Source organism: Pseudorca crassidens, chromosome Y (assembly GCF_039906515.1).
Source record: "Pseudorca crassidens isolate mPseCra1 chromosome Y, mPseCra1.hap1, whole genome shotgun sequence".
Lineage (NCBI taxonomy): Eukaryota > Metazoa > Chordata > Mammalia > Artiodactyla > Delphinidae > Pseudorca > Pseudorca crassidens.
In genome coordinates this window covers 19,093,237-19,118,397 of record NC_090318.1, presented here as the reverse complement: position 1 = coordinate 19,118,397, position 25,161 = coordinate 19,093,237, and the positions used below count along the sequence as shown (strand labels likewise).

The 25,161-nt window shown below is 37.1% G+C and overlaps 2 pseudogenes; both read right to left on the bottom strand.

Annotated features, from left to right (window-relative positions):
* Positions 1 to 467: 467 nt before the first annotated feature.
* On the bottom strand, positions 468 to 1,149 carry LOC137217906 (toll-like receptor 8; annotated as a pseudogene).
* A 9,101-nt stretch (positions 1,150 to 10,250) lies between these two features.
* LOC137217905 (toll-like receptor 8) lies at positions 10,251 to 11,587 on the bottom strand (annotated as a pseudogene).
* Between the last annotated feature and the right edge of the window lie 13,574 nt (positions 11,588 to 25,161).

Genomic DNA, 25,161 nt, shown 5'->3' with positions numbered 1-25,161 from the left:
GAGAATTGTTTTTATATTACAGGTCTGTCTCCTAACTGTATTCTTGTCTTATAGTAATTATGAGAACTATACCATTTTTAATCATTAATTTTAAGATTTACAGTAATGGCAATTGACAGATATACTAAAGGATTGTAACTTAGCTGTAACCATTTTAAAAAATAGTTAAGAACTAGAAAACACTTTAAAAACTCAGTTCACCTCAGGAATCAAATACTATCTAAATTTTAGAAGTGAAATATTGAAGTCAGTATTTGTAATAAATAACTGTAAAAGACAAACTAATGCAGCACCATTAAAACTATATAGCCATGGGTATATAATAAGTATCAACAGAAAATTAACACATCGAAACTATTCACTAGGAATGTAAAAATGCTCAGATATTGAAAAGAAAGTGTGGTAAGGAGGCTTCTTAAATGTCCCCAGTGTTTCCCACTTCCTTGTGTAAATACAAGCGTATTTATTTATACCCTTGTATAATTCCCTCCTTCAATGTACAGATTGGTATACCATGAGTCATCTGCAGTTAAGACGACATTTTTCAGATTCTGCCAAAACAAGCCTTCCACCTAGGGCTTGTCAGGCCACTGGAGTATGGAGCTCTTGCAGATCCTCTGCCACAGCCTCAAATACAAGTGCTTCAACACTGGCTCCAGCAGAATAAAGACAATCACATCCATATTCTCATCTATTAGCCTCTGCAAGGCCAAGTAGAAAGCTGTTTTAAAGTTCCAGTTTTTGGCATACTTTTTGGTTAGAACAAATATTGTTTTCCTGCTTTGGTTGATGCTCTGCATGAGGTTGTCGATGATGGCGAGTCCCGGGTCCCAATCCCTTTCCTCTAAACAGAGGAGCACATTTTTGTCCTCAGTCTCTTCCAGGTGGAAGCGCAGCTCATTGATCACCCAGTCCGTGACAGAGGCATCTTTGGTGTCATAAGAAACGTAAGCATCGTAGAAAGTCTGGGATGTGGAAAGAGACCTGTAGCCTTTTACCTTAGCTAAGCACACATGATAGAGAAACCAAGCATCCCAGTAAAACCAATGATGAGCCAGGGCAGCCAGCATAACTGAGATGGTGACAAAAAATGTGAAGAAACAGAATATTGCCGCAATGGTATCTGAAACACAAGTTGTGAGCTCTAGACTCACAATACTCTTGCCTTGTTGATCCCCAGGACTGGCGCAAATGACATCTGTCAATCTGGGAATTGTGATGTTCAGATATCCATTCTCAAAAGTCTCCCATGCCACAGGTACAGTCAAAAGGGTTTCTACCTAGTTCTAAAATGGCTAACTTGGTGGTGGTCTTAGTTTCACACGTGGACTTGTTGATCATCTTGAGCTGGTTGGAACTTAAATTGATGTGTGTCAGATGCTGGACTCCTAAAGAAAGCTGAATGGCAGGTGGGAAATCCTGTTCTGACTCAGTAGCAGTGTCTCAAGAGAAGATGTGAATTTCGATAGGCTATTAGTTAAAAAGAACAAGCTGTTCTTCCATATAAGTGATAACATAGAGTATCTGTATTTCTCTGTCAGACTTATTTCACTAACACAGTATTCTCTATGTCCATCCACATTGTTGCAAATGGCATTATTTCATTCTCTTTTTATGGCTGAGTAATATTCCATTATATATATGTACCACATCTTCTTTATCCATTAAGTTGTTTTTTGTTGTTGTTGTTCAGGATTTTTTTGTTTCACATCTTTATTGGAGTATAAATGCTTTACAATGTTGTGTTAGTTTCTACCGTACAACAAAGTGAATCAGCTATATGTATACATATATCCCTATATCCCCTCCTCATGAACCTTCTTCCCACCCTCCCTATCCCATCCGTCTAGGTAGTCACAAAGCACCGAGCTGATCCCCCTGTGCTATGCAGCAACTTCCCACTAGCCATCCATTTTACATTTGGCAGTATATATATGTCAATGCTACCCTCTCACTTCATCCCAGCTTCCCTTTCCCCCCCCCATACCCTCAAGTCCATTCTCTATGTCTGTGTCTTTATTCTTGCCCTAACACTAGGTTCGTCAGTACTGTTTTTTTAAATTCCACGTATATTCGTTAGCATACAGTAATTGTTTTTCTCTTTCTGACTCACTTCATTCTGTATGACAGACTCTAGGTCCATCTACCTCACTACAAATAACTCAATTTCATTCCTTTTTATGGCTGAGTAATATTCCATTGTATATATGTGCCACATCTTCTTTGTCCATTCATCTGTTGACAGACATTTAGGTTGCTTCCATGTCCTGGCTGTTATAAATAGTGCTGCAATGAACATTGTGGTACATGACTCTTTTTGAATCATGGTTTTCTCAGGGATAGTGGGATTGCTGGGTCATGTGGCTGTTCTATTCTTAGTTTTTTAAGGAACCTCCATACTTTTCTCCATAGTGGCTATATCAATTTACATTCCCACCAACAGTGCAGGAGGGTTCCCTTTTCTCCACACCCTCTCCAGCATTTATTGTTTGTAGATTTTTTGATGATGGTCATTCTGACCAGTGTGAGGTGATACCTCACCATAATTTTCATTTGCATTTCTTTAATGATAGTGATGTTGAGCATATTTTCATGTATTTGTTGGCCATCTGTATGTCTTCCTTGGAGAAATGTCTCTTTAGGTCTTCCACCCCTTTTTTGGATTGGGTTGTCTGTTTTTGTGATATTGAGCTGCATGAGCTGCTTATATATTTTGGAGATGAATCCTTTGTCAGTTGCTTCGTTTGCAAATATTTTCTCCCATTCTGAGGGTTGTCTTTTCTCTTGTTTATGGTTTCCTTTGCTGTGAGAAAGATTTTGTTTCATTAGGTCCCATTTGTTTATTTTTGTTTTTATTTCCATTTCTCTAGGAGGAGGGTCAAAAAGATCTTGCTGTGATTTATGTCAGAGTGTTCTGCCTATGTTTTCCTCTAAGAGTTTTATAGTGTCTTGCCTTACATTTAGGTCTTTAATCCATTTTGAGTTTATTTTTTTGTATGGTGTTAGAGCGTGTTCTAATTTCATTCTTTTACATGCAGCTGTCCATTTTTCCCAGCACCACTTATTGAAGAGTCTGTCTTTTCTCCATTGTATATACTTGCCTCCTACGTCAAAGATAAGTTGACCATAAGTGTGTCAGTTTATCTCTGGGCTTTCTGTCCTGTTCCATTGATCTATAATTCTGTTTTTATGTCAGTACCATATTGTCTTGATTACTGTAGCTTTTAGTATAGTCTGAAGTCAGGGACCTGATTCCTCCAGCTCCATTTTTCTTTCTTAAAATTGCTTTGGTTATTCAGGGTCTTTTGTGTTTCGATACAAATTGTAAAATTTCTTGTTCAAGTTCTGAGAAAAGTGCCATTGGTAATTTGATAGGGATTACATTGAACCTGTAGATTCCTTTGGATTGTATAGTCATTTTCACAATATTGATTCTTCCAGTCCAGGAGCATGGTATATCTCTCATGTGTTTATGTTATCTTTGATTTTTTGTCAGTATTTCATAGTTTTCTGAGTACAGGTATTTGGTCTCCTTAGGTAGGTTTATTCCTAGGTATTTTGTTCTTTTTATTGCAGTGGTATATGGGATTGTTTCCTTAATTTCTCTTTCTGATCTTTCATTGTTAGTGTATATGAATACCAGAGATTTCTGTGCATTAATTTTGTATACTGCAACCTTACCAAATTCACTGATTAGTTCTAGTAGTTTTCTGGTTACTTCTCTAAGATATTCTATGTATAGTATCATGTCATTTGCAAACAGTGACAGTTTTAGATTTCTTCTTTTCCAATTTGTATTTCTTATATTTCTTTTTCTTCTCTGATTGCTGTGGCTAGGACTTCCAATACTATGTTGAATAGTGGCAAGGAATGGACATCCTTGTCGTGTTCCTGATCTTAGAGGAAATGCTTTCAGTTTTCACTATTGGGAGTGATGTTTGCTGTGGGTTTGTCATATATGGCATTTATTATGTTGAGGTAGGTTCTCTCTATGCCCACTTTCTGGAGAGTTTTTATCATAAATGGGTGTTGAATTTTGTCAAAAACTTTTCAGCATCTATTGAGATTATCATATGGATTTTATTCTTCAGTTTGTTAATATAGTGTATCACATTGATTGATTTGCATATACTGAACAATCCTTGCATCCCTGGGGTAAATCCCACTTGATCATGGTGTATGATCCTTTTAATGTGTTGTTGGATTCTCTTTGCTATATTTTTTTGAGGATTTTTGCATCTATGTTCATCAGTAATATTAGTCTATAATTTTCTTTATTTTGTGATATCTTTATCTGGTTTTGGTATCAGGGTGATGGCCTAGTAGAATGAGTTTGGGAGTGTTCCTCCCTCTGAAATTTTTTGGAAGAGTTTGGACTTTTGTTTGTTGGAAGATTTTTAATTAGTTTCAATTTTATTACCTGTGATTGGTCTGTTTATGTTTTCTAATTCTTCCTGGTTCAATCTTGGAAGGTTGTACTTTTCCAAGAATTTGTCCATTTCTTCCAGGTTGTCCATTTTATTGACACATAGTTGCTTGTAGTAATCTTTTATGATCTTTTGTATTTCTTCAGTGTCAGTTGTAATCTCTCCTTTGTCATTTCTGATTTTATTGATTTGAGTCCTCTCCCTTTTTTTCTTGATGTGTGCCTAAAGTTTTATCAATTTTATTTATCTTTTCAAAGAACCAGCTTTTAGTTTTATTGATCTTTGCTATTGTTTTCTTTGTTTCTATTTCATTTATTTCTGCTCTGATCTTTATGATTTCTTTCCTTCTACTAACTTTGGGTTTTGTTTGTTCTTCTTCCTCTAGTTCCTTTAGGTGCAAGTTTAGATTGTTTATTTGAAATTTTTCTTGTTTCTTGAGGTGAGCTTGAATTGCCAGGAACTTCCCTCTTAGTACTGCTTTTTCTGTGTCCCAGAAATTTTGGATCATTGTGTTTTCGTTGTCATTTGTTTCTAGGTATTTTTTAATTTCCCCTTCGATTTCTTCAGTGATCTCTTGATTATTTAGCAGTGCATTGTTCAGCTTCCATGTATTCGTGTTTTTTACTGTTTTTTTTTCTTTAATTGATTTCTAATCTCATAACGCTGTGGTCAGAAAAGATACTTGATACAATTTCAATTTTCTTAAATCTTCCAAGACTTGATTTGTGACCCAAGACATGATCTAGTCTGGAGAACATTCTATGTGCACTTGAGAAGAAAGTGTATCTTCCACTTTTGGGTGGAATATCCTAAAAATATCAATTAAGTCTATCTGGTCTATTGTGTCCTTTAAATCTTGTGTTTCCTTATTTATTTTCTGTCTGGATGATCTGTCTATTGGTGTAAGTGGAATCTTAAAGTCCCCACTATTATTGTGTTACTGTTGATTTCTCCTTTCATGGCAGTTAGCATTTGCCTTATGTATTGAGATGCTCCTATGTTGGGTGAATAAATATTTATAATTTTTATGTTTTCTTCTAGGATTGATCCCTTGGTCATTATGTAGTGTCCTTCCTTATCTCCTGTAACAGTCTTTATTTTAAAGTCCATTTTAACTGATATGAGTATTGCTACTCCAGCTTTCCTGTGATTTTCATTTGCGTGGAATATCTTTTTCCATCTCTTCACTTTCAGTCTGTATGTGTCCCTAAGTTTGAAGTGAGTCTCTTATAGACAGTATATATATGGGTCTTGTTTTTTATCCATTCAGCTTTCTGTGTATTTTGGTTGGAGCATTTAATCTATATACATTTAAGGTAATTATCGATATGTATGTTCCTATTACCATTTTCTTAATTGTTTTGGGTTTGTTATGGTAGGTCTTTTCCTTCTCTTGTGTTTCCTGCCTAGAAGCATTTTTTGTAAATCTGGTTTGGTGGTGCTGAATTTTCATTGCTTTTGCTTGTCTGTAAAACTTTTAATTTCTCCATCAAATCTGAATGAGATCCTTGATTGGTAGAGTAACCTTGGTTGTAGGTTTTTCCCTTTTATCACTTTAATTATGTCCTTACACACCCTGCTGGCTTGCAGAGTTTCTGCTGAAAGATCAGCTGTTAACCTTATGAGGATTCCCTTGTATGTTATTTGTTGCTTTTCCCTTGCTGCTTTTAATATTTTTTCTTTTTATTTAATTTTTGATAGTTTGATTAATATGTGTCTCAGCATGTTTCTTTTTGGGTTTATCCTGTATGGGACTCTCTGTGCTTCCTGGATTTGATTGGCTATTTCCTTTTCCATTTTAGGGAAGTTTTTCACTATAATCTCTTCAAATATTTTCTCAGACCCTTTCTTTTTCTCTTCTTCCTCTGGGACACCTATAATTTGAATGTTGGTGTGATTAATTTTGTCCCAGAGATCTCTGAGACTTTCCTCATTTCTTTCTTTCTTTATTCTTCTCTGCACTAGTTATTTCCACTATTTTATCTTCTAGGTCACTTATCTGTCTTCTGCCTCAGTTATTCTGATGTTGATTCCTTCTAAAGTATTTTTAATTTCAGTTATTGTGTTGTTCATTACTGTTTGTTTGCTCTTTAGTTCTTCTAAATCCTTGTTAAATGTTTCTTGTATTTTCTGCATTCTGTTTCTGAGATTTGGATCATCTTTACTATCATTACTCTGAATTCTTTTTCAGGTAGGTTGCTGATTTCATCTTCATTTATATTGTCCTGCAGTTTTTTACCTTGCTCCTTCATCTGTAATATACTTTTGTCATTTCATTTTTTCTTTTTATGGGTGGGGCTGTATTCCTGTCTTACTGGCTGTTTGGCCTGAGGGGTCCAGCACTGGAGTTTGCAGGCATTTGGACACAGCCGGGTCTTTGTGCCAAGATGAAGACCTCTGGGAGGCCTCACTCTGATTTATATTCCCTGGGGTCTGAGGTTCTCTGTTAGTCCAGTGGTTTGGATTTGGAGCTCCCACCACAGGAGCTCAGGCCTGACCTCTAGCCTGGGAACTAAGATTCCACAAACTAAGTGATGTGGCAAAAAAAAAAAGAAAAGAAGGAGCAGTATGATAACAAAGAATAAAACACAAAATAAAATTATAAAGATAAAAAATATATTAGGAAAAATAAAAATATAATTGAAACAACTGCAATAAGGTAAAACAAAACCAGAACCAAAATAAGAAAAAAAAAAAAAAAGGGTGGGGGGGGTGCGGTGGGGAACAAGCCAAAAGGCACAGAACAATAAAAGTATAAAGAATAAAGTAAACTTAGAAAAATAAGATTTATTAGAAAAACTAAAAATATAAATGAATCAACAACAAGGTAAAAGAGAACCCCAATCTAAAAGAGGAGAAAAGAAAAAGAAAAAGCCTTGACTATGAGGGGCTGAGTTTAGGCAGTGGTGGAACTTAGGTGGGGTGGGGTTTAGGGTGGGGTGAGATCTAGGTAGGTGGGGGTGACATTTTAGCATGAGGCTGGGCTTAGGACCCAGGCAGCTGGAAAAGGCCCTGGGAGTGGGGCCTGGGTGGGACGGCATTCAAGCATGGGGCAGGGCCTCTGCTTAGGACCTGCACAGAAGGGGAGAGGACAGCACGTGGAAAGGAGGGCTTCTAGAGTGGGGTTCCAGAGTTCGGAGGTAGGGCTCTGGGTGGGGTGTGTGGGTGAGGTTTAGGCCCAGAAAGTTGTAGGGGGTCTCAGAGGAGGTCTCTGAGTGTAGAGGTAGTGACCTGGGTGGGGTTTAGGCCCATAGGCCCAGTGTGTTGGAGGGGGTCTCATAGGGTGTCTCTGGGTGTAGAGGTAGGGTCCTAGGTGGGGGTGTAGGGGTGGGGCTTGGGTTCTGAGTGGCAGGAGTGAGGCTCTGAGTGTAGAGGATTAGGCCCAGGAGCCCAACAGGCTTCCTGGTGCCTAGGTGGACAGGGAAAGCACTTCCATTCCTTTGTGCCCCCTCCACCCCATCTTCCCCAGGGTCTCCCCCATCCCCACTGGACCCCTAACTGTGAGTGGGTCCCACTGGGTGTAAGAACTCCTCCCCTCCCCCAGCCGCCCTTCAGCGGTGTTGGTCCTGGAAGTACAGCCTTTACTTTTGCTCCCCCTTCCCTCCCTTCCACTCCATCAGGACCCATGTGGCTGGAGGGGGCCTTGGTGGGCAGAAGATCAGGCCCGGGATCTCCATAGGCTCCCAGGCAGGGGAAAACTGGCCATGTTCCCTTCTGATCCTCTGCCCTCCCAATGGTCCCTCAATTTACCCCTTTGGGCATGGGATCCCTACCCCTTCCCCAGCCACGCTTCAGGGTCACTAGTCCCATCCCACCTTCACTTTGTCTTTCCCCTCACTCCCTCCCCATGCCCTACCCAGTAGCTGGGGTTTCCTCCCATCCCCTTAGGTGTCTGTGGTCCCCTACCGGTGCCTGGTAGGTGCCCTAGTTGTGCAGAGATGTGAATTCCGCATTCTCCTAGCCTGCCATCTTGACTCCTCCTCCTCCATTCATCTGTTGATAGACAGTTAGGTTGCTTCCATGTCTTGGCTATTGTAAACAATGCTACTGTGAATACTGGGGTGCAAATATCTTTCCAAATCAGTGGTTTTGTTTCCTTTGGAAAAATATCCAGCAGTGGGATTGCTGGATCATATGGTAGCTATATTTTTATATATAGCTGTATAATGGCTGTACCAATTTATATTTGAACTGACAGTGTAGGAGGGTTCCCTTTCTCCATATCCTTGCCAACACTTGTTGTTTGCTGTCTTTTTGATGATAGCCATCTGACAGGTGTAAATATTTTCTCCCATTTAGCAGGGTTTTTTTTTATGCATGCTTCCTTTGCTGTGCAAAAGCTTTTATGTTTAATTAGATCCCATTTTTTATTTTTGCTTTTGTTTCTTTTGCCTTAGCAAACAGATTTTAAAAATAGTGTTATAATTTATGTCAAAGAGTGTTCTGCCTATGTTCTCTTCTAGAATTTTTATGGTTTCAGGTCTTATATTTAGGTCTTTAATCCATTTTGACTTTATTTTTGTATATGGTGTGAGGGAATGTTCTAATTTCATTGATTTACATAGAGCTGTCCAGTTTTCCCAGCGCATCTTGTTGAAGAGACTTTCTTTTCTCCATTGTATATTCTTGCCTCCTTTGTTGAAGACTAATTGACCATAAGTACATGGTATATTTCTGGGCTTTCTAGCCTGTTCTATTGATCTATGTGCCTTTTTATGTGCCAGTACCATACTGTTTTGATGACTGTGACTCTGTAGTATAGTCTGAAGTCAGGGAGTGTGATACCTCCAGGTTTGTTCCTTTTTCTTAAAATTGCTTTGGCAATTTGGGTATTTTTGTAGTTCCTTTTAAATTTTAGAATTATTTGTTGGATATACTGAAGGTTGTTAAAGGTGATCCTGAGACATTTTAAAATGTGCCCATACCTTTTTTCTTTAGGACTCCATAAAATTTCAGCATGGTTTCCTTGAAGAAATTCTTAATGTCTTTCTGTAAGAAATCAATTATCCTGGAGACAATTAATTCTCTGATAAAGTATAAATGCTGTTGTGGCTTGAATTTAAATGTTTCAGCTGAGTTAAACTTTAAATAAGCCCTACACAATGTGTTACCACTGCTATTATGAAATAGTGTGCATTATAACTGAGAGCTAGAACTCCTAAGTCAGGTAATTCATTAAAAACATTATTGGCACCAAAGTCTAATTCAAATATTTTTATGAGACAGCTGAAATTTCAGTTCCATATTACACTTGATAATTGCCATATAAAGACAGATTTAAGCAGGCAATATAAGGAAAACTTTCAAACTACTTTTGCCCAATAAAGAAAATAATGTTTAACGTTAATTCTAAGGCTTTCCCATAAGATATACATTGTGGTTTATGGGGAAGTAGTCTTATTGTGGTTTATGGGGAAATAGTCCCTTATAGGGACTTCCCTGCATGGCACGTGGTTAAGAATCTGCCTGCCAATGCAGGGGACACAGGTTCAAGCCTTGGTCTGGGAAGATCCCACATACCGCCGAGCAACTGAACCTGTGTGCCACAACAACTAAGCCTGCTCTCTATAGCCCATGAGCCACAACTACCGAACCCATGTGCCACAGCTACTGAAGCCCACATGCCTAAAGCCCATGCTCCTCAACAAGAGAAGCCACCACAATAAGAAACCCATGCACCACAATGAAGAGTTGCCCCTGCTGGTCACAACTAGAGAAAGCCCATGTGCAGCAACAAAGACCCAATGCAACCAAAAGTAAGTAAGTAAGTAAGTAAGTAAATAAATGAGAGTTTTATAATAAAAATTTAAATGTGGGTCAAACTCAGCATGCTAAAGATAAGGGTAGTTTAAGGATATGACTTGGGAAAAAAGAGACATTTGTATAGTTTTGCCTGATATAATTTACCGAGGGTAGTATTTTGTTTTCTTGCAAGTAAGTAATTTTCAGGTTAAGAAAATGTTGGGAAAAGATCAAATCGATTTGCTTAATAAAATTAAGGCTCAAACTGATCATCCTTAATTTGCAGAACTCCTTTTGGGGCTGGAAATCCTCTTTTTTAAGTTTCTGGAACACATAATCTCTTAGGTGCAAAGTCTGGAGAGACAAAAGCTAAGAGAAGTTTTTGGAAATATTCATATATTTCCATCCTTATATAGTTCAAAGATAACTCAAGTGTTTCTAAGGCAGGTAGTCTCGTTAAAAACGGCCCAGAGCTATTTCTTGCCACAAAAAAAAAAAAAAAAAAAAGATTCAACACTTTCAGAAGAGACTTATTGTCAAACTAGGTTGTAGGAATTTCCAAAGCAACGTGTTAAGTAGTGAAGTTGGGTCAGGGTTTAAACATAAAAGGATGGACCAGGGTTTGAAAGCCACAAGGATGTATATGAATTGAAGAGGCTCCTTCAGAAGGAACATGGAAATGGTACATTGAAACACCTGGACAGTTCCCACTTAAATCTAGTACTCTTCAATTTCTCAATCCCTTGAAGTCTTCTTGACTGATGTTTTAGATCTTTTTTTGGTAAGACAAAATTCACTTAAGGAGTTTGGCAGGTTTGATTGCATGTATAAAGTGTATTGAAAGAGATTAATAGCGCCATCAAATTTGTAAGCTTTTCAAATGTTTCACCTTCCACTTTACACACATTGCCAAAATAGCAGTTCCACCCCAAACAGAAATTTCCAAGTTCATAAATCCCAAAGCATTGTTTTTAGTTACACAGATTATATCATTTTGAATTAGACTAAGTTCTCTCTAAGACCCTGGCAAACCAGTGCAGTTTTTTGTATTACTGGTTAGGTTGAGGAATGCTCCATCTGTAATACCACGCTGTTTTTATTTGTATCATGTATAATTATTTTCATTCCGGTATTATAGATTGACATTTTTGTTTTGATTTGTCTTACTAAGATTCTGCAGCCCTTGAAATGATTCATTCATTATTTATGTAATGAAATTATCAGACATATCTAGCTCTGTTACATGTTGGCCCATTCTTTGGGAAGATTCTTGCAGTTGACAATTGTTGCACTCTCAATAATAGAGACTTTTTTGTTTATAATTGAAAGGATAGGTTTTTGAACAATTTGCTTCAGCGAAGAATTCACATAAACCAGAGATTACCAGAAAAAGGCAGAAGCAAAGACTGAAGGGTCATGTTTTCCTAAGGAAAATAAAAATGGAAGAACATGATTGGTGTAGCAATATTCCACAGACATTGTGTGATTAAATTAGTGTTTTACCATATTTTGTGTGACTTGTGCATTGTGAATTCTTTTGACAATTAAATCACATCATCTTACTTTCAGAATGATTTTAATTTTTCACTATGTTCAGCTTACTGGTCCTAAAAGAAGTTGAAGACAAAACTATCCAAGATTATGATGGAAAACCTTGGAATTATTTGTAGGGATATTAATCAAGATGCCCCACATCAAAAATAAACCTGAGGCTCAATTATGACTGTGGCTCATACTAGATTGATAATATACTAAGTGCTGTATTTAGAGCATCAACCTACTGCTGTAACTCCTGATGATATTTGACTCGTCCCCAAGGAGAGTTCACCTCTTGCTTGTATTATGGTAATATCCAAGATTTCCAAGCCAGAGTAATTTTCAGCTTATCTACAAAATTGTATTACTCAGGGTTCTCCTGGGAAACAGACCCAAAAAATGTGTGTATGTACATAGAAAGAGACTTATTTTAAGAAATTGGCTCACATGATGGTGGAGGCTGAGTGAGAGGCAAATTTGATGGAGGAGGCCAGCAGACCGGGTACTCAGGAAAGAATGGCAATTCAAGTCCAGTAGTAGTCCGCTGAAGAAGCCAAAAGAACAATTTTGCAGTTTAAGTCTAAAGGCCATATGTTGGAAAACTTCTGCTTGAGGGAGGTCAAACTTTAGTTTTATTCAGCCCTTCAACTAATTTGATGAGGCCCACTCATACAGAAGGCAATCTGCTTCACTCAAAGTCCACAGATTTAAATGCAAATATCATCCAGAAACAGTGTCACAGAAATACCCAGATAATGTTTTACCAAGTATCTGGGTATTGAGAGCCAACCAAGTGGACACATAAAATTAACTATCTTTTCCCCCATAATATAACGTAATCACAGGAGTCATATTGGAGAAAATGTCATTGGGGGTAATCTTAAAATTTTTCCTTCCACACAGGGTAAAGTGGAATCTTCTTTTAGTAAAATTTAAACATTGAGAAGCAGCACAGTAACTGAAAATACCTGGAAGTTTTGTTCTACTTTAATATTCATGTCATAAGAAGTTGGCTTTTCTTTTCATTCTTAAAAATGGGGCAAAATTATTAATCCTTTGAATAATTAACAATTGAATAAATATCTTTTATAACATAGCAAGGTTATGACAGTGACTATTAGTTCACTAACCCTAAATTTTAGGAAAATTTAAAAAGAAGGTGCTTACCTTGTCTGGCAACAGTAAGGCTGTGAATTGAGCTTTACTGAAAAATCTAGTTTAGTAAATGTTTGTTAATAGAACCAATGACATAAAATTTTGAGGGTTCTCTTCACCATAATCCTTGGTGAAACCAATAATATTAATCTGTTTATTATGTCATATAATTATTAAAAGTAACAAGTTTAACTTTCTACTTATTAAGGAATAGTCACAGAAAGTGAGACACTCTACTAAATGTTAAAGAGAACGCATTAAAATATAAAACAGCATACCTTGCCTATAGAAGTTAAAAATTTTAGCCAACAAGTTTGTATTAATTACAATGTTTGTAGGATAAAGGACATGAATAATAGTCATTCCACAAACAATTTTTAAAGTTCTGTCTACGTGTGAAGTTCTCTTTTTTTTGGCATATAGAATGTTAAACTGAGATTGCATGGTATAATGATTTTGGTTAGAAAGAGAATTTGGAATCAGACATACTGGCTCAAATTCCAGTTATGCAATGCATTTGATGCACCTGAAATATACTTACTTACTTTGTTTCTTTACCTGAACATGTAGATAATTATAGAAAATCCTCTTTTGCTCTGGGTGTCAAACTGAATGAGTAAATGTTTATGAAGCACTAAGGCAGAATCTGGCATCATTTTTTAGTATTAACATAAGCAGCCCACTTTCCAGTCAAAATAGAGACAGGAGAATATGATATCTATTACTGCAGAAGGATAGAAAAAGTTTTGTCAGATATACCAATGACTGACCCTAAAAAATTGAGAACTATGAACTGTTTAACAAAGGATTTAGAGTAATCTTAGTTTTGTGAACAACAAAAAACACGTAGACAACTAAAAAAATTAAGAAACAATACATGAACAAAACAAGAAGTTCAACAAAGAAGTGGAAACATAAAGTAAAAACAAACTTCTTTGGCCTGAAGAAAACAATGAATTAATTGAAGAATTCAGTAGAAAACTTGAAGAAAAGACTTAAATAGCATAAAAAAAGAATCAGTGATCTAGAAGGCAATCATTTGAAATTGTCCAGCAAGAGGAAGAAAAAAAAGAAAAAAAAAAAAAAAAAAGAAAAGAAAAAGAGTGAAGGAAGCCCATGGGACATGTGAGACACCATTAAAAGAAACAATGCATACAGTATGGAAATCCTAGAAGGAGAAGAGAAAGAGAAAGAGATAGAAAGTATATTTAAGACAATAATGGCTGGAAACTTCCCAAAGCTGGGGAGAGAAGTGGACATCAATATTTATGAAGCCCTTCCCCCAAAAGGGAGGAATACATTTTAATTAAATTGTAAGTCAAATACAAAAAGAGAGTTTTCAAAGCAGCAAGAGAAAAGTGACATTACATACACAAATTAACCTTCATTAGACTATAGGCTGATTTCTCAACAGAAACTTTTCAGGCAATGAAAGAATGGAATGATATATTCAAAATATTGAAAGAAAAGTACTGTCAACCAAGAGTACTATATCCAACAAATCTGTCCCTCAGAAATAAAGGAAAGATAAAGACTTCCCTAAACAAAGAGGAGCTGAGGAACCTTAGCACAATAAATCGCCTTTTAAGAAATGCTAAGGGAGTTCTTTGAATAGAAGTAAAAGGACACCAATTAACATGTATAAACATAATGAAAGTAGTGTAAATCTCACTGGTAAGCATTAATATAGAGTCAAAGTCATGTTCTTTGATATTGTAATAGAGGTGTATAATTCATTAAAACTCTAGTTTAAAATTTAAAAAACAAATAATAACCATAACTATAATAATTTGTTTTTGTATATATAAATATGTATATATTTATATACTATATTAATCTATATATATTATAAATACTTATATACTATATTGATATAAACAATATAAAAATAGGTAAATTGTAACATTAATACCCTAAAATGTGAGGAGACAAATAAAAGTGTAAAGTGTAACAATGCTTTCAATGTTAACTTGTTATCAACTTAAGACTGGATTTATAAATAAGGTATTTTATGTAAGATTCACGCTAACCATGAAGATAAAAACTATAGTTATAAAAATTTATGATAAAGGAGTCAAAGCATACTGCAACAGAAAGTCAACTAGTCACAAAAGAACACTGAAAGATAAGAAGCAAGAATCAATGGATCTACAAAGTAGTCAGGTCATGCTTAACAAAACGGCAATAGTAAGTCCTTATCTGTCAATAATTAGTTTAAATGTAAATGAATTAAATTCTCCAATCAAAAGACACAGAAGTGGCTGAATGGATTGGAAAGAAATATAGTGGGACTCAGGGGGAAGATGGTGGAAGAGTAGAATGCGGAGATCACCTTCCTCCCCACAGATACACCAGAAATACATCTACATGTGGAACAACTCCTACAGAACACCTACTGAACGCTGGCAGAAGACCTCAGACCTCCCAAAAGACAAGAAACAACACATGTACCTGGGTAGGGCAAAAGAAAAAAGAAAAAACAGAGACAAAAGTATAGGGATGGGACCTGCACCAGTGGGAGGGAACCATGAAGGAGGAAAGGTTTCCACACACTAGAAGCCCCTTGCGGGCAGAGACTGCAGGTGGTGGAGCGGAGAAACCTCAGAGCCGCAGAGGAGAGCGCAGCCACAGGGGTACGGAGGGCAAAGTGGAGAGATTCCCACAGAGGATCGGTGCTGACCGGCACTCACCAGCCCGAGAGGCTTGTCTGCTCACCTGCCAGGGCGGGTGGGGCTGGGAGCCGAGGTTTGGGCTTCGGTCAGAGCGCAGGTTTGGCGGCATGAACACAGCCTGAAGGGGTTAGTGCACCACGGCTAGCCAGGAGGGAGTCCGGGGAAAAGTCTGGACCTGCTGAAGAGGCAAGAGACTTTTTCTTGCCCCTTTGTTTCCTGGTGCACGAGGAGAGGGGATGAAGAGCGCTGCTTAAAGGAGCTCCAGAGACAGGCGCAAGCCATGGCTAAAAGCGCGGACCCCAGAGATGGGCATGAGACGCTAAGGCTGCTGCTGCCACCACCAAGAAGCCTGTGTGCAAGCACAGTTCACTATCCACACCCCACTTCCAGGGAGCCTGTGTAGCCCGCCACTGTCAGGGTCCCGGGATCCAGGGACAACTTCTCCCGGAGAACGAACGGCGCGCCTCAGGCTGGTGCAACGTCACACTGGCCTCTGCCACCGCAGGCTGCCCCGCACTCTGTACCCCTCCCTCCCCCAGGCCTCAGTGAGCCAGAGTCCCGGAAGCAACTGCTCCTTTAACCCCGTCCTGTCTAAGCAAAGAACAGACGCCTTCAGGCGACCTACAGGCAGAGGCTGGGCCAAATCCAAAGCTGAGCCCCGGGAGCTGTGAGAACAAAGAAGAGAAAGGGAAATCCCTCCGAGCAGCCCCAGAAGCAGTGAATTAAAGCTCCATAATCAACTTGATGTACCCTGCATCTGTGGAATACATGAATAGACAATGAATCATCCCAAATTGAGGAAGTGGACTTTGAGATCAAGATTTATGATTTTTTCCCCTTTTCCTCTTTTTGTAAGTGTGTATGTATATGTCTCTGTGTGAGATTTTGTCTGTATAGCTTTGCTTCCACCATTTGTCTTCGGGTTCTATCCGTCCGTTTCTTTGTTTTTTTTCTTTTTAAAAATACATTTAAAAAAATAAATTTATATATTTTTGGCTGTGTTGGGTCTTAGTTTCGGTGCAAGGGCTTTCTCTAGTTGCAGTGAGCAGGGACCACTCTTCATGGTGGTGCATGGGCCTCTCATTGTAGTGGCCTCTCTTGTTGCGGAACACAGGCTCGAGACGCGCAGGCTCAGCAGTTGTCGTTCATGGGCCCAGTTGCTCCACGGCATGTGGGATCTACCCAGACCAGGGCTCAAACATGTGGCCACTGCACTGGCAGGCAGATTCTCAACCACTGCATGACCAGGGAAGCCCTTTTTTTTCTTAATAATTATTTTTTATTTTAACAACTTTATTTTATTTTATTTTATCATCTTTCTTCCTTTCTTTTTCTCTTTCTTCCTTTCTTTTTCTTTCCCTCCTTCCTTCCTTCTTTCCTTCATTCCTTCCTCCCTCCCTCTTCCCCTCCCACCCTCCCACCTTCCTTCCTTCCTTCCTTCCTTCCTTCCTTCCTTTCTTTCTCTCTACTTTTTTTCCCTTTTATTCTGAGCCGCGTTTACGAAAGGCTCCTGGTGGTGCAGCCAGGAGTCAGTGCTGTGCCTCTGAGGTGGGAGAGCCAACTTCAGGGCACTGGTCGACAAGACACCTCCCAGGTCCATATAATATCAAATGGCAAAAATCTCCCAGAGATCTCCATCTCAACACCAGCACCCAGCTTCACTCAATGACCAGCAAGCTACAGTGCTGGACACCCTATGCCAAACAACTAGCAAGACAGGAACACAACCTCACTCATTAGCAGAGAGGCTGCCTAAAATCATAATAAGCCCACAGAAACCCCAAAACACACCATCAGACGTGGACCTGCCCACTAGAGAGACAAGATCCAGCCTCAGCCACCAGAACACAGGTACTAGTCCCGTCCACCAGGAAGCCTACACAACCTGCTGAAACAACTTTAGCCACTGGGGACAGACACCAAAAACAACAGGAACTACGAACCTGCAGCCTGTAAAAAGGAGAACCCCAAAACAGTAAGATAAGCAAAATAAGAAGACAGAAAAACACACAGCAGTTGAAGCAGCAAGATAAAAACCCACCAGACCTAACAAGTGAAGAAATGGGCAGTCTACCTGAAAAAGAACTCAGAATAATGATACTAAAGATGATCCAAAATCTTGGAAATAGAATACACAAAATGCAAGAAACATTTAACAAGTACCTACAAGAACTAAAGATGAAACAAGTAATGATGAACAACACAATAAATGAAATTAAAAATACTCTAGATGGGAAAAAAAGCAGAATAACTGAAGCAGAAGAATGGATAAGTGACCTGGAAGATAAAATAGTGGAAATAACTACTGCAGAGCAGAATAAAGGGAAAAGAATGAAAAGAACTGAGTACAGTCTCAGAGACCTCTGGGACAACATTAAGTGCATGAACATTCAAATTATAAGTGTTCAAGAAGAAGAAGAAAGAAAGAAAGGGGTTGAGAAAATATTTGAAGAGATTATAGTTGAAAACTTCCCTAATTTGGGAAAGGAAATACTTAATCAAGTCCAGGAAGTACAGAGAGTCCCATACAGGATAAATATAAGGAGAAATATGCCAAAACACATATTAATCAAACTGTCAAAAATTAAATACAAAGAAAACATATTAAAAGCAGCAAGGAGAAAACAACAAATAACACACAAGGAAATGTCCATAAGGTTAAGAGCTGATCTTTCAGGAGAAACTCTGCAAGCAAGAAAGGAGTGGCAGGACATATTTAAAGTAATGAAGGAGAAAAACCTGCAATCAAGATTACTCTACCCTGCAAGGATCTCATTCAGATTTGATGGAGAAATTAAAAGCTTTACAGTCAAGCAAAAGCTGAGAGAGTTCAGCACCACCAAACCAGCTTTACAACAAATGCTAATGGAACTTCTCTAGGCAAGAAACAAAAGAAGAGGAAAACTCCTACAATAAAGAACCCAAAACAATTAAGAAAATGGGAATAGTAACATACATATCGATAATTACCTTAAATGTAAATGGAATAAATGCTCCCACCAAAAGAAACAGATTGCCTGAATGGATACAAAAACAAAACCCATATATATTGTGTCTACAAGAGACCCACTTCAGACCTAGAGACACATACAGACTGAAAGTAAGGGGATGGAAAAAGATATTCCATGAAAACGGAAACCAAAAGAAAGCTGGAGTAGCAATTCTGATATCAGACAAAATAGTCTTTAAAATAAAGACTATGAGAAGAGACAAAGAAGGACACTACATAATGATCAAGGGATCGATCCAAGAAGAAGATATAACAATTGTAAATATTTATGCACCCAACAAAGGAACACCTCAATACATAAGGCAAATACTAACAGCCATAAAAGAGGAAATCAATGTAACACAGTCATAGTAGGGGACTTTAACACCGCACTTTCACCAATGGACAGGTCATCCAAAATGAAAATAAATAAGGAAATACAAGCTTTAAATGATATATTAAACAAGATTGACTTACTTGATATTTATAGGACATTCCATCAAAAACAACAGAATACACATTTTTCTCAAGTGCTTATGAACATTCTCCAGGATAGATCATATCTTGGGGCACAAATCAAGCCTTCATAAATTTAAGAAAATTGAAATTGTATCAAGTATCTTTTCTAACCAAAACACTATGAGACTAGATATCAATTACAGGAAAAGATCTGTAAAAATACAAACACATGAAGGCTAAACAATACACTACTTAATAACGAAAGGATCACTGAAGAAATCTAAGAGAAAATTTTAAAAACACCTAGAAACAAATGACAATGGAGACAAGATGACCCAAAACCTATGGGATGCAACAAAAGCAGTTCTAAGAGGGAAGTTTATAGCAATACAATCCTACCTTAAGAAACAAGAAACATCTCAAATAAACAACATAACCTTGCACCTAAAGCAATTAGAGAAAGAAGAACAAAAAGAACCCCAAAGTTAACAGAAGGAAGGAAATCATAATGATCAGATCAGAATTAATGAAAAAGAAATGAAGGAAACGAGAGGAAAGGTCAATAACACTGAAAGCTGGTTCTTTGAGAAGATAAACTAAATTGCAACACCATTAGCCACACTCATCAAGAAAAAAAGGGAGAAGACTCAAATCAATAGAATTAGAAATGAAAAAGGAGAAGTAACAACTGACACACAGAAATACAAAGGATCATGAGAGATTACTACAAGCAACACTATGCCAGTAAAATGGACAACCTAGAAGAAAGTGACAAATTCATAGAAATGCACAACCTACCAACACTGAATCAGGAAGAAATAGAATATATGAACAGACCTATCACAAGCACTGAAATTGAAACTGTGATTAAAAATCTTCCAACAAACAAAAGCCCAGGAACAGATGGCTTGACAGGCGAATTCAATCAAACATTTAGAGAAGAGCTAACACCTATCCTTCTCAAACTCTTCCAAAATATAGCAGAGGGAGGAACACTCCCAAACTCATTCTACAAGGCCACCATCACCCTGACGCCAAAACCAGACAAGAATGTCACAAAGAATGAAAACTGCAGGCCAATATCACTGATGAACATAGATGTAAAAATCGTCAACAAAATACTAACAAACAGAATCCAAGAGCACATTAAAAGGATCATACACCATGATCGAGTGGGGTTTATTCAAGAAATGCAAGGATTCTTAAATATATGCAAATCAATCAATGTGATAGACAATATTAACAAATTGAAGGAGAAAAACCATATGATCATCTCAATAGATGCAGAGAAAGGTTTGACAAAATTCAACACCCATTTATGATAAACACCCTGCAGAAATTAGGCATAGAGGGAACTTTCCCCAACATCATAAAGGCCATATATGACAAACCCACAGCTAACATCATCCTCAATGATGAAAAACTGAAAGCATTTCCACTAATATCAGGAACAAGACAAGGTTGCCCACTCTCACCACTCTTATTCAACATAGTTTTGGAAGTCTTAGCCACAACAATCAGAGAAGAAAAGGAAATAAAAGGAATCCAAATCAGAAAAAAAGAAGTAAAGCTGTCACTGTTTGCAGATGACATGATACTATACATAGAGAACCCTAAAGATGCTACCAGAAATCTACTTAGAGCTAGTCAATGAATTTGGTAAAGTAGCAGGATACAAAAGTAATGCACAGAAATCTCTGGCATTCCTATACATTAATGATGAACAATCTGAAAGTGAAATCTATTAAACACTCCCATTTACCACTGCAGCAAAAAGAACAAAATATGTAGGAATAAACATACCTAAGGAGACAAAAGACCTGTATGCAGAAAATTATAAGACACTGATGAAAGAAATTAAAGATGATACAAATAGATGGAGAGATATACCATGTTCTTGGATTGGAAGAATCAACATTGTGAAAATGACTCTACTACCCAAAGCAATCTATAGATTCAATGCAATCCCTATCAAACGACCACTGGCATTTTTCACAGAACTAGAACTAAAAGTTTCACAATTTGTATGGAAACACAAAAGACCCTGAATAGCCAAAGCAATCTTGGCAACGAAAAATGGAGCTGGAGGATTCAGGCTCCCTGACTTCAGACTATACTACAAAGCTACAGTAATCAAGACAGTATGGTACTGGCACATAAACAGAGAGATAGATCAATGGAACAGGATAGAAAGCCCAGAGATCAACCCACACACATATGGTCACCTTATCTTTGATAAAGGAGGCAGGAATGTACAGTGGAGAAAGGACAGCCTCTTCAATAAGTGGTGCTGGGAAAACTGGGCAGGTATATGTAAAAGTATGAGATTAGATCACTCTCTAACTCCATACACAAAAATAAGCTCAAAATGGATTAAAGACCTAAATGTAAGGCCAGAAACTATCAAAATCTTAGAGGAAAACACAGGTAGAACACTCTATGACATAAATCACAACATGGTCCTTTTCGATCCACCTCCTAGAGAAATGGAAATAAAAACAAAAATAAACAAATGGGACCTAATGAAACTTCAAAGCTTTTGCACAGCAAAGGAAACCATAAACAAGACCAACAGACAACCCTCAGAATGGGAGAAAATATTTGCAAATAAAGCAACTGACAAAGGATTAATCTCCAATATTTATAAGCAGCTCATGCAGCTCAATAACAAAAGAACAAAAAACCCAATTCAAAAATGGGCGGAAGACCTAAATAGATATTTCTCCAAAGAAGATATACAGACTGCCAACAAGCACATGAAAGAATGATCAACCTCATTAATCATTAGAGAAATGCAAATCAAAACTACGATGAGATATCATCTCACACCAGTCAGAATGGCCATCATCAAAATATCTAGAAACTATAAATGCTGGAGAGGATGTGGAGAAAAGGGAACACTCTTGCACTGCTGGTGGGAATGTGAATTGGTACAGCCACTATGGAGAACAGTATGGAGATTTCTTAATAAACTATAAATAAAACTACCATGTGACCCAGCAATCCCACTACTGGGCATATACCCTGAGAAAACCATAATTCAAAAAGAGTCATGTACGAAAATATTCATTGCAGGTCTATTTACAATAGCCCAGAGATGGAAACAACCTAAGTGTCCATAATTGGATGAATGGATAAAGAAGATGTGGCACATATATACAATGGAATATTACTCAGCCATAAAAAGAAACGAAATTGAGCTATTTGTAATGAGGTGGATGGTCCTAGTGTTTTCATACAGAGTTAAGTCAGTCAGAAAGAGAAAGACAAATACCGTTTTCTAACACATATATATGGAATTTAAGGGGAAAAAATGTCATGTAGAACCTAGGGGTAAGACAGGAAAAACGACACAGACCTACTAGAGAAAGGACTTGAGGATATGGGGAGGGGGAAGGGTAAGCTGTGAGAAAGCGAGAGAGTCGCATGGTCATATATACACTACCAAATGTAAAATAGATAACTAGTGGGAAGCCACCGCATAGCACGGGGAGATCAGCCCGGTGCTTTGTGACCACCTGGAGGGGTGGGATATGGAGGGTGGGAGGGAGAGATATGCAAGAGGGAAGAGATATGGGAACATATGTATATGTATAACTGATTCACTTTGTTATAAAGCAGAAACACACCATTGTAAAGCAATTATACTCCAATAAATATGTAAAAAGAAAAGAAAAGAAATATAGTGATATGCTGCTTCTAAGGGATTTCATTTTGCTTTAAGGGCACATATACATTGAAACTGAGGGATGGAAAAAGATATTTCAAATGGTAACTTAATGAAAGCAGTGCTAACTGTATTTTAGAAGACAAAATAGACTTTAAACTAAAAATTATCAAAGGACACAAAGAAGATCATGATAAATTGATATATGGATAAATCAACTGATACATTTGTTAATATTTATACACTCATCATTGAAGTACCTCAACATATAGAGCAAATACTAACAGAACTAAAGTGAGAAATAATCAGCAATACAATAACAGTCAGGAACTTCAATAACCCACTTTCAACAATAGGTATTATTGTCCAAACTATAACAATAAGGAAATAGCAGATTTGAATAATACTATGGACTAAATGGACCTAACAGACATTTACAGAACATTCCATCCCATAACAGTAGAATACACATAATTTTCAAGCACAATGGAACATTTTCTAGAATAGATCATACCTTGGGCCACAAAACAATGCTTAACACATTTAAGTAGACTGAAATCACATCAAGCATATTTCTTGATCACAAAGGTGTGAAACTAGAAATTAATAATGAAAGAAAAACTGGAGGGGCTTCCCTGGTGGTGCAGAGGATAAGACTCAAGGCTCCCTACAAAGGGGGACAAGGTTTGATCTCTGATCAGGGAACTATATCCCACATGCATGCCACAACTAAGAGTTCACATGCCACAACTAAGGAGACCTGGATCTGCAACTAAGAAGTCCGACTTTTGCAGTTAAGACCCATCACAACAAAATAAATAAAATTTTTTAAAAACTGGAAAATTCACACAAAATGTGGAAATTAAATAACACTCTTCTGTGCAATAAGTGGATCAAAAAATAAATTAAAAGGGAAATTTAAAGTAGCTTGAGACAAACAAAAATAGAAACAGAACATAACAAAACCTATGAGACGCAGCAAAAATTCAAAGAGGAAAATTTCGTGCTATATATGCATACATCAAGAAAATAGAAAAATTTCAATGAACACCCTAACAATACAACCAAGGGAAGTAGAAAAAGAAGAAAAAACAAAGTCCAAAGTTAGCAGAAGATAATAATAAAAATTACAGCAGAAATAAATGAAATAAAGAAGAGGAAAACAACAGAAAAGGTTAAAAAAGCTAAGATGTAGTTCTTTGAAAAGATAAACAAAATTGACAAGCCTTTAGCTGGACTAACTAAGGAAAAAAGAGAGCTTAAATCAGCAAAATCAGAAATGAAAGAAGAGACATTGACACAGAAATACAAAGGATCATAAGAAACTATCATTAACAACTACACAGCAACAAACTAGACAACCTAGAAAAATGAATATGTTCCTAGACATATACAACTTACCAAACTGAATTAGAAAGAAATAGAAAAGCTGAACAGATCAGTATTAAATAAGTTGATTGAATCAGTGATCATAACTCTCCCAACACAGAAAAGTCCTGGGCCTTTGGATGGCTTCACTAATAAATTCTACCAAATATTTAAGAAAGAATGAATACTAATCCTTCTCAGAACTTTCCAAAAAATAAAAAAGGAGGGAACAATTTACACTTGTTTTACAAGGCCAGCATTACCATGACACCAAAACCAGAAAGAACACTGCAAGAATAAAAGAAATACAGGCCAATACTCCTAATAAATATAGATGAATAAAATTTCTAATAAAATACTCATAAATTGTATTCAACAGCACATTAGAAGTTTCATTGACCATGATAAAATGAGATTCATCCCTCTGATGCAAGGATGGTTCAACACATGCAAAACAATAAATGTGATACACCACATCAATGGAATGAAAGATAAAAGTCATAAACTCATCTCAATAGACACAGAAAAATCATTTGACAAAACTCAACATTTATTCATGATAAAAACTCTCCAAAATCTAGGTATAAAAGGAATATGTCTCAATGTAATAAAGGCAGTATATGACAAGCCCACAGCTGACATTATAGTCAATGATGAAACTTTGAAACCTTTTTCTTTAATGTCAAGGCAAAGACTCCCATTCTCACCATCCCTTTTCAACCTAGAACTAGAATTCCTAGCTAGAGAAATTAGACAAGAAAAAGAGATAAAGTCGCCAGAATTAGAAAGGAAGAAGAACAATTGTGTCTGTACATGAGATTATTTTATCTATAGAAAATTCTAAAGATTCCACCAAAACCCGTTATATCTAAAAATCTAAGTAAAGTTGCAGGATACAAAACAAATTATAAAAATCAGTAGTGTTTCTGTACCCAAACAAGTTATTTTAAAGAGAATCAAAGAAAACAATACCAATTACACTAGCTTCAAAAACAATGGAATAGCTTAGGATAAATTTAACCAAGGTGAAAGACCTCTACACTAAAAAATTAGAAGACATTGATGAAAGAAATTGAAGAAGACAAAGTAAACGTAAAGATATCTCACGTTCATTGATTTAAAGAATTAAAATGTCTGCACTACATA